The 11,015-nt window shown below is 44.4% G+C and overlaps 1 long non-coding RNA gene across 1 annotated transcript in view; it reads right to left on the reverse strand.

The window, feature by feature from the left end:
- The window catches only part of LOC149290501 (uncharacterized), a 185,101-nt gene that overhangs the window by 13,380 nt on the left and 160,706 nt on the right, over positions 1–11,015 (reverse strand). The window lies entirely within an intron of this gene.

Genomic DNA, 11,015 nt, shown 5'->3' on the forward strand with positions numbered 1-11,015 from the left:
TGGATGCCTTTAAAAAGGCTTTTAAAGGTTTGTGTGAGCAGAGCAACCTCCGTCTGCATCTGCTTTGCGCAGACTTAAGAATGCAATGGCCCTTTTGCCACATGACTCCTACTCACCCACGGTTTGGCACTGCAGCATGGCAGAGGAGAGGTGCCTGTGGAGACGAGGACCCCCGTGGGAGGCCTTTCCCCCACAAAATCACGCATCTTTTCCAGCCACACAAAGACCTCCAGGGGAAGCAGGAGGGAAATGGCGGTGACATATTGACAATGTGTTTCCTCTCTCCCCCAACCACTTTCTAGATGAAGAACGAGGAGATGATAGTGGCCTTCCTCAGCCACAGCCTGCAGCACATCAGCCGCATCGCCCTGCGCAGCCCCGTGTGCCACGTGACCCATGATACCCTCAAGAGGATCTTTGTGGCCCTTGACTCAGAGAACATGCTGCACTTTTTGAGGGAGGATGGCTCTTACAAGAGCTACTCCATGGCCCCTGTCCCTTTGATGGGGCTGCTGTATGCTTCAGAGGCAGACGGTTTTGTGGGCTGGGATGACGGCAGCCTCCAGGTTCTGGATTCCCAGTTCCAGCCACTCTCACGGGTGCAATTCACCAGGCCCATTCGCTGTGGCCTCTACTGCAAGCAATTGAACAGAATCGTGACGACCGGTGAGGGAACCTGACCCTCTGGAATTTCTGCTACACATACCGGAGCCTCCAATGCCGCCTCAATTTGACCCTGGGGTCCAGCAAGGTGGTCACTCGCCAAGCCTTGGATGTCACCAGCAAGAAGGCCCCGCGCTGTTTTGCCTGCTATGGCACGGGGGTAGCTGCTTTTGACATCTTGAAGGGGAAACTCCTGTCCTTCAAAGGGGAGCTGCACAGCAAGTGAGGAGGAGAAGACCATTTGGCCTCCCTCTGCTCCAGGGGAACAGAGGCTTATCCTCATGGGGCCCCAGGTCCTGGAGTGACCAGCTCCTCCCTTCAGCAACCTCCCTGGCCCAATTTAAGAAGGGGCTGAAAACGTATTTTTCGAGCAGGCCTACCCGATTTTTCTCCCTGAGTGCCCTCTCCCCCCTCTGTTAGTAGCTGATCTGGCACAAGTTCTTTTATTGTTTTAATTGTACTGTTTTTATTATCCTGTATTGTATTTGTAATATTTTATTGCTGTTAACCGCCCTGATGTTTCGAAGGGTGGTATAAAAATAAAGCTATTATTATTGTTATTATTATTATTATTATTATTGGTGGCCAAAGGCCCTCTTCTTGCAGCAGGGCCTCCATCGCCCCCCCCCACCCAAAAATGGAGGGAGACCCTGCCCCATGGAGAAGGATGATGGCCACATCTGCAACCCCTGGTCCAAATGGAGCCCCTGGTCCTGGAGTGACCGGCTCCTCTGTGGCCAAAGGTCCTCTTCTTGCAGAGAGCCTCCATCAGCCCCACACCCAAAAAAAGAGGGAGCCCCTGACGCATGGAAAAGGAACCTATCTCTGGTTGAGAAATGAGAGGCAGCCTCCAGCCCTGGAGGAGGGCATTGCTATGGAGTTGGAGGTCTCTGACCAACACCTCTATAGATACAGCGTCCAGACTCTCCAGCCGTGAGGTACCTGGACAACAGGAGTCTGGCCGCCTCCCAAGCAGAGGAGGGCAATAGAGAAGGGAAGGGATGCGGGAGCAAAAACCACTGAGAAGGCACCACTGAGTGTCATGACATTATGAAAACAGGCAAACAAACAAGAACAAGATGCAAAAAGGCAGAGAGGCCAAAGGAGGAGCTATAAAGACAAAACGAAGGCCTTATTGAACTCCTTTCTATGAAGGAGGGACTGTCTGTATTGCACAAGGTCCCTTTGGGCTGCAAAGCCACTGGCAGAAGACCATAGCCTTGCTATGGAACAGAGGAAGAGGATACATCGCTCTGCAGCTGCAACAATTGCTGGTGCTATGGACCGGCTCCTTGTTCTCACCTGAGAGCACATGAGGGGAACATGGAACGTGGAGAGAGAGCATGTCTATAGAGGGCCAAAGGCAATCCCAGGAGAGGTCCCTTCAGCAGCAGAACAAGGAGAAATAGCTCATCCCAGGGCTGCAAAGCCACCAGCAGAAGACCATAGCCTTGCTATGAAACAGAGGAAGAGCTCCCAAAAAGGAGAAGAACAAACCAGGGCCTGAGCTGCAGGGACCCAGAGAAACTAGAAGAGCAGCTCCTGCTGCAACACAGAGAGGCAAGTATTGCTGGACGCGGGAAGATGGCGGTGAAGGTGGGCAGCAGGACGCGGTAAATCAAAGCATCCCTGACAGATGGCCATCCAACTTCTGCTTAAAGACTTCCAAGGAAGGAGACTCCAAGGGAGTGTGTCCCACTGTGAAACAGCCCTTACCGTCAGGAAGTTCCTCCTAATGTTGAGCTGGAATCTCTTTTCCTGCAGTTTGCATCCATTGCTCCGGGTCCTAGTCTCTACAGCAGCAGAAATCAAGCTTGCTCCCTCCACAATATGACATCCCTTCAAGTATTTAAACAGGGCTGTCATATCACCCCTTAGACGGTTCCCTGCCCTCAGGCTTACAATTTAAATATTAATAGGGTGGGGTTTTTTTTGGTAAAATAAGGACCATTCCCCACTTCCACTTTCAGAAAAAAACCCTTCAAGGACCACCAACTACGAACCAAAAACTCCAGGGACCCCAACAAGGAAGAAATATCCAAAGAACAACTCGGTGTTTTAAAAGGTACATCTTACATATCTCTGAAAGTATCATCCAGTGGACCTGGCATGATCCCAATGGAGCCCCTGGTCCTGGAGTGACCGGCTCCTCTATGGCCGGAGGGGGGCTCTTCTCGCACCATGGCCTGCGTCAGTCCCTCACGGAACAAGGATGGGATCCCCATGGAGAAGGACCATGGTAGTGCGTCAAACCCCAAGCCCTGCAGAAGTGTAAGGGCTTGTATGATAACAAATAGCCAAAGAACAACTCAGTGTTTTAAAAGGTACATCTTAGATATCTCTGAAAGTATTATCATCCAGTGGACCTGGCATGATCCCAATGGAGCCCCTGGTCCTGGAGTGACCGGCTCCTCTGTGGCCGGAGGGGGGCTCTTCTCGCACCAGGGCCTCCAGGAGCTGCTGGGAGTCCAACTGTCACCATTCTTTTGACAGCTGACAAAGTTAACTGTGAAAGCAAGCTCTCAGCAAAATACTAAAAGACAAAACCCAAAATCTCAGGTATTTCCTGATGGCATCACAGCACCTGGATGCCAGAGGGATCCAGGAAAATGTTCGGGAGACAGGCAAACAAACAAGAACAAGATGCAAAAAGGCAGAGAGTCCATCTTACATGGCTAGCAAAGGGGCCAAGGAGTGGAGGAGCAGGGTGCCAGGAGCATGGCCGTCCCTGTGGCCATTGAGGAGGGGTCCATGCAGCAGCAGAGAAAAGAGAGGCAGCCCTCCAGTGTTGGAGCAGGGCGTTCCTATGGAGGTGGACATTGCTGACCAAGTCCTCCTGTGAGTGTTGGGCTGGGAGCATGTGGCTTCCCAAAGTCAGTCTCCTAAGTGAAAACCCACAGTGTTCAAGGATGCGTGGGGTGACCACAACATAGCATTTGCGCATGGAGTGCCTCAAAGCCTTTCGATGAGTGAGGGGGGATTGTATTATAACAGGTGGGGGGGGTGTATAAAGTTTTATAACTTGCCATTAAAATATCAACTTGAAGATGAAATTCATTCCCCCCATCATTTCTTTTTTTCAGCAAATACAGCGAAGCCAATATATTTTGGGTGATGTCACGATCAACCAATATTCTTGTTGTCACAATCAACCAACAATATTAAGGGAAACGACGACAACAAAATAAGATTAGACATATGCTAAGATAGACTCTCTAGCCAAAATTTGGTCTGATGCTAAGCCCCTCGCTATGACTTTACTATCAGGGAAAAAGGAATTTCAATGGAGGATAGATTCCAACTTACTGAAAAATGAAAAGATATTGAAAGAGGCAAAGGGACAAATAAACCTTTTCTTCAAAGGTGATCTAGATAAAGGAGTGGCCATTGATGTAATATGGGACATAATATGTAAAGCCTTTATGAGAGGGTTTTTTAAATGAAAGCATCAGAAGTTAGAAGAAGGAGGAAAGAATTAATAAATAAATTGATGGATGAAATCAAACATAAAGAGGAGCAACTCAAAAATGATAAAAGAAGAGCTAGCTTGCCTTCAGAAACAATTGCATATAATTTTTGTGGAAGAAAGGCAGGAAAAAAACTTTGCTAAATAGGTGTTTTTAATCAGCCAATAAACTGCATAAAATATTAGCATATAAATTAAGGAAAGAAAAAGAGAGAGATATAGTAATGAAGATTAAAGAAGGTGACAACATTTACACCTCCCAAAAACAAATTAAACAAACCCTACACAAATTTTATTCAAATCTATACAAGAAGAAACGCATAGACTTTCAAGAGAAAGAAGAATATTTGGACGAGCACAATTTGTCTAAATTTTCAGAACAACAAAGTGAATCCCTCAATAAAAAATCGCTCTTCAAGAAGTCCTAGATGTCATTCAGAAAAGAAAAACAGGTAAAGCCTCCGGCCCAGATGGGTGAACAAGCAGATCCTACAAAATCTTGACGTTTGAGATTGCTATCCCACTAACAAGGACTGTAAATGCAATACTAGAGGAGGGTAAGAGTCCAGACTCGTGGTCCCAAGCTAACATTGCCCTAATCCCCAAGGAGATGAAAGACACCCTAGAACCAAGTCAATTTAGACCAATCTCGCTGCTTAATTGTGACTACAAGAAAGTCAATGGTGATGTCAACAGCTTCTTTTATATCATATTTGTCTTTGAAGGAGATATACTGGGGTAAGGGTTTTAAAGCATGACAAAACAGACAAGTTTAAATCAGCACAAGGAGCTTTTAGCCCTAAGCACCCAAAGAAAAAGGGAGGATTCCGCTGCAATGGCGTCCGAAAGCAGCGGCACAAGCAGCTGAAGAATGGTGCGAGAAGCGGCAGAAGCGGCTGCGATAGCGCAAGCAGAGGAGGAGGAGGCGCTGCCCCAGTTCAAGGACACAGAACAATTGGCTTTGGAGGAGGAGGAAGCACAGTGCCGCCGCCACCGGCCATGAGACAACCAGCTGAACTGGGCCGGGTGGTGTATTGTGAGCAAGTAGTAACAGTAGGCGGAGGGGGTCCCTATGCCATGGCTTCCCTTGGATTTGGCTGCCCAGAGGGAGGAGGAGGAGAGGGAGAAGCTGCCCCAGGAGCAAAGAGAAAGCCCCCTGGGTCTCCCCCTGTCCCCATTCCTGACCCCTTCTGCTCCTGCTCTGCCCTCAGCCCATACACCAATGGCTCCTTGGAAGACTCCCCCCACTGATGCCACCTCACAAAGCCAACTTCACCACCGGTGGTGAGTAGCAACCCCTCCTGTCTGTCTGTCCCCTTTTCCCAATGCCCCCCTGCTTCTTCTTCTTCCTCTCCCCTTGGACCCTCCATTTGTACCAGTCCCAGGTATGAATTGTTACTGGGCTCAAATAGAAATACCATCACGGTGCGGCATTGAGGAGACAGCGGCCAGTGAGGATCCAAGGTAATTAATGGATTCCATGTTTCTTTGCAGGTTTCCCATGAATGTCCTCATACTCAACTGCTAAGTTTGTCCATTTCTGATGTATCAGGCAATAACCTCAAACCCAAGGATTGCGTTCGGACTGACTTCCCACTGCCCAAAATGGCATGTGATAGTCTATCAGGCAATAACCTCAAACCACAGGATTGCGTTCGGACTGACTTCCCATTGCCCAAAATGGCATGTGGTAGTCTATCATGCAATAAAGGCAAATCCCAGGATTGCGTTCGGACTGACTTCCCATTGCCCGAAATGGCATGTGGTAGTCTATCACGCAATAACCTCAAACCCCAGGATTGCGTTCGGACTGACTTCCCACTGCCCGAAATGGCGTGTGGTAGTCTATCACGCAATAACCTCCAACCCCAGGATTGCGTTCGGACTGACTTCCCACTGCCCGAAATGGCGTGTGGTAGTCTATCAGGCAATAACCTCAAAACCCAGGATTGTGTTCGGATTGCCATTGGATTATACTTTCCAATACCAATTTGCCTTGTCTGATAAACTCCTATGTCAACAATAACAAGAATGATCTGCATTGACATGGAAAAGGTATCTGATAATGTTAGGTGGGATTTTTGGTGGAAATACCATTAAGAATGGAGTTGGGGGAGCAATTTATAGCCAGAATTAAGCAGATTGATAAACAATTGATAGAGAAAAAAGAGCTGAATTCAGGATTAAGAGAGGGCTGCCCTGTTTCTCCACTTCTGTTTATCTTAGTCTTGGAAATCTTAATTAGGGCAATTAAATCTAATACTAAAATAAAAGGCCTTCGTGGGTGATATGGGAATAATCTTAGAAGACCCAATTGAGAGCCTTTAAAGTATTTGCTTTATGAGACGGATAAATTTGGGAAATATGTAGTCCTTTTATTAAGATTAATTAAAAAAAACCATTGATGATAACAAAGAATATGTCAAAATAAGAAGAAATCAGGGTGTAAAATTGAGAAGAAATTAAAATCTGGATGACAAAAAGTAATTTGAAACCACTGGCAAATGATTATCACAAGACCTGGCAAGAAACAAAGGAAAACTTACAGAGATAGAATAAACTGAATTTGTCAATATTAGGAAGGATTTCAATAATCGAAATGATAATTTTACCCCAAACAATGTTTTTAATGCTTAACTTCCCAATTATAACTAAGCAGAAAATATTGAAAGAATTGTTTGGAAGGGAAACAAACCTAGAATCAACTGGGTTAATTTAAAAGATCCTAAAGAGAGAGGAGGCTGCGCTTTGCTGGATGTAAGGCTTTACTTTTGGAGCGGATGAAATTAAACCGTAAGAATTTGGGCCCTTGGTATCCTTGGCTGGGGTTTGGTCCCAGGATCCCAAAATCTGTGGATGTTCAAGCCCCATTAAATAGAATGGTGTCCCTTACATAAAATGGCAAAATCATGGTTTACGTTTCAGAATCTATCTATCTATATATATATATTTATATATACATTCTTGGTGTTTTCAAGCCGTGGGTGTTTGAATCCATGAATATGGAGGGCTGACTGTACTGAACTGGCACGCTTATTATTTGTGGTATGATAAAATATTAATTAATAAGGATTTTAATAACCATCCAGTCAGAAAAACCTTATTCAATATTTGTAAAAAGATTAAAGAAAGGTTTTACTTTAAACTACTCATTTGACAAGCAAGTTAATATGGAATTAAAATTGAGCGAAGAAAGGAGACAAATAACATGCGTTTGTTTAATTATCTCCAAATAAAACAAATATTCGCAGAGGCAGAATGAGTTGGAAAAGTTATTATGGTTCCCAGAGGAAAAGAAAGGTTTTGTAAACCATCTAAAAATAACTAACAGATGACATTATACACCTCTAGAACTAGCAAAAATCAGAAGAAAGAAGTATTTTAAGAGGCTTTGAAAAGATATCAGATACTATATTGGTTTTATTTTGAATGGAATGCAGATTATTTTGGGGAAACCCCCCAAGATATTGAACTTAAAAACCCCAAACAAAATGCCCTCAAGGCCTGGTGCCTTTTGACTAAGTGCCAAATGCCCAGAAGGAACAGGCTTAAATACTGTTGGTCTTCCTACACTTTCATTCTGTCCAATCAGCATTTGGCAACACAACTCTGTCTGCCAATCACAATCTGACACCACATCCCAGCCCACCAATCAGAGTCTGCCACCACTCTATTATCTTATATGGACAGGGCATACAAGGGAGGGGGGGCAGCACTCTCTCCTCATAACTACTACCACAATGGCTTCGGCCTAGTCCACTCACAGAAGTGGAAGTTAGACTGGAATATGAGTTTGTATTCATGGACATATCTTTTATGACGTTTGTTTCTTTAAGTAATTAAAATATTAACAAAAACAATAAAAACATTTTTAAAACACTCTTTAAAACCCCCTAAAAGCAGTCTAAAATGAGTCCAAGAATCCAGTTCTGGAATAGTTAAAACAGCCATTTTAGAAAGCAGTTCCATAATCACAAAAAGTCAACATGGGTTTCAGAGAAACAAGTCATGCCAGAATAATATGGTCTCGACTTTTTGATAAAAAGCATAATAATAATAATAATAATAATAATAATAATAATAATAATGTCCTGACAAAAATTCAAAATGACCTGAACAGACTAGAAAGCTAGGCCAAAGCTAACAAAATGTAAAGTACTGCACTAAGGGTGGAAAAATGAAATGCACAGATATAGGATTATGGGGGACACCTGCCTGAATGAAATTACATTTGAAAGGGATCTAGGAATCCTGGTAGACCACAGGTTGAACATGAGTCAACTGTGTGATGCGGCAGCTAAAAAGGCCAATGCAATTTTAGGTTGCATCAATAGAAATACAGTTTATAGATCAAGGGAAGTAATAGTGCCACTCTATTCTGCTCTGGTCAGGTCCCACCTGGAATATTGTGTCCAGTTCTGGGCACCACAATTCAAAAGGGATGTGGAGAAACTGGAACTATGTGTCCAAAGGAGGGTGACTAAAATGGTGAAGGGTCTGGAAACCATGAAGCCCTATGAGGAAGGACTTAGGGAGCTGGGTATTTTTAGCCTGGAGAAAAGAAGGTTAAGAGGTGATATGATAGCCCTGTTTAAATATCTGAAGGGTTGTCATGTTGAGGAGGGAGCAAGCTTGTTTTCTGCTGCTCCAGAGACTAGGACCCAATGGAGCAATGGATGCAAGCTCTAGGGAAAGAGATTCCACCTCAACATTAGGAGGAACCTCCTGAGAGTAAGGGCTGTTCGACAGAGGAACACATTGAATCCCTTGGAGATTGTGGTGGGGTCTCCTTCCTTGGAGGTCTTTAAACAGAGTCTGGATGTCCATCTGTTGGATATGCTTTAATTGAGAGTTTCTGCATGGCAGAAAGAGGTTAGACTGGATGGCCCTTCTTGGGGTCCCTTCCAACTCTATGATTCTATGTTGAATTTCATTCTGTTAGCTTTGGCCCAGCTTTCTAGTCTATTCAGGTCATTTTAAATCTTGATCCTGTCCTCTGGAGTATTAGCACCGCTTTAAGTGCTGTAGCTCCCCTCCTATGGAATCCTGGGGTACGTAGTTTTACAAGGCCCTGAGCCTCCTCAGCCAAAGGCTGCTGGTGCGTCACCAAACTACAAATCCCGTAATTCCATGGCATGGAGCCAGGGCAGCTAAAGCAGTGTGAAACCGCCTTCTTTTTTCTGCAGTGCAGATTCACTTTGGTTCTCAGCTGTACCCTCACAGGGATCACTATCTACTTTGTAGTAAATATTGTGCTATTTGTGAGAATAAGACTTAAGAGTCCATTGGTTTTAATGTTTTATTTGGGGGCCTTAGGGTGAGAGAAAATGGGGTTGTTGGAGGGAGGAAGCGACTGCCATGGCACAATGCTCTGGGAGTCCTGGGATTTGTAGTTTTGTGAGGCACCAGAGCTCGCTCTCTCTGGCAAAGAAGACCAAATATCTGACAATACTACAAATCCCAGGGTTCCATGGCATAAAGGTGTGTGTGTATGTGTGTGTATATACACACAGACACACACACACACACACTCAGACTTTGGACCGTTTTGTGAAGTAAACCTGGTGCCATTTCCTTTTTTCTACAGCCCTTGACCAGTTTTGAGAAGCAGCAGGGAGGCTTCTTCCGAGGGGAAAAAGGCTATACACACACACACCATGTGTGTAAAATTATGTATGTGTGTAAATGTACACACACACACATATAATTATATATACACACATATGTAAAATTATAACTTTGTCCCTTCCTTGGCTGCCTATTTCTGAGGGGTTTGGTCTTTTCCCCAAGGTCTCTTTTTCTCTATTGTTTGAGATTGTTATTTCATAAAATGTAATTTTTAAAGCTTTACTGTCAATAAAAGCAAATACAGAAAAACACAGACTTATAAATCCAAATACATTTACAAAAATAACAAATGTTATAATCTCACATACCCATTATTCCAATCCATATTTACAATTGTTTCTGAAGATATTTTATTGTTATCTAGCAAAATATATTTCATATCTTTACTGCTTTTTCCTTTCTTCCTTTGTGTAGTTATTTTACGTATCTCTTTACTCCTATGCTATATTAACCTTTGGATTTTCTTAGTAACCTCTTCATTCCCCCCCCCCCCCCCTTGTTTTATTTTATTACATTTTCATATCTATATATCTATCCTCTCATCACTACTTCTTTCACTATCTCTTCTTTCTCTGTTTGTTTTCTCAAGTATTTAACTACTAAGTCCCAATCTTCCTTTTCCTCAGATTCGTTTTCTTCTCTTCGTTTCCTTGACAGTCTTATCAGTATCTCTCATATCTAGTAATTTTCTTAACCATTTCATAAACTTTAATTTAGATGTTTTAAAGAAATAATTAAGGGCACGATCCAAAGCTGGACCATAGAGGTCGTTAATCAATTGACTGACCAATTGACCAACTGATTGACAGGAGCCATCGAAGAGCCGCAGCGCTTTGTCTTCACAACACCCACACCCCTGCGAGGCAGGCCAGGCCAAGGACAGCAGGGCAAGTGGCAATTTTGCCCGGCTGAACGAGGACTGGAGCCTTGACCTCATCCACCCATCTTTCTCTCCAGAGCAGAAGGCGCACATCAAGAGCCATGCGTCCCGCGCCAACTGTGGTGGATTCGCCTTCATCGCCATGAAGGAGAACAGCGCCCGCGGATCGACCTCAGTGGCCAAACTCTAAGTACGTAGCTCTTCCTCGCAACCCGACACTATTCGGGAGGAAAGGGACGCTGCACCAGGGAGGTCCATAGTGGCTTCAGTAGGGTCAAGGTCACTCACAGCGTCATTGACTGCCACCTCCTCCAGTTTCACACCATACAGACTCCTTTTTTTTCACTAACGTTAGTCACAAATCATAGAATTATAGAG

This window comes from Sceloporus occidentalis, unplaced genomic scaffold, assembly GCF_023333645.1.
Source record: "Sceloporus occidentalis isolate IW3139 unplaced genomic scaffold, rSceOcc1.0.p SCAF_39, whole genome shotgun sequence".
NCBI classification, from domain to species: Eukaryota; Metazoa; Chordata; class Lepidosauria; order Squamata; family Phrynosomatidae; genus Sceloporus; species Sceloporus occidentalis.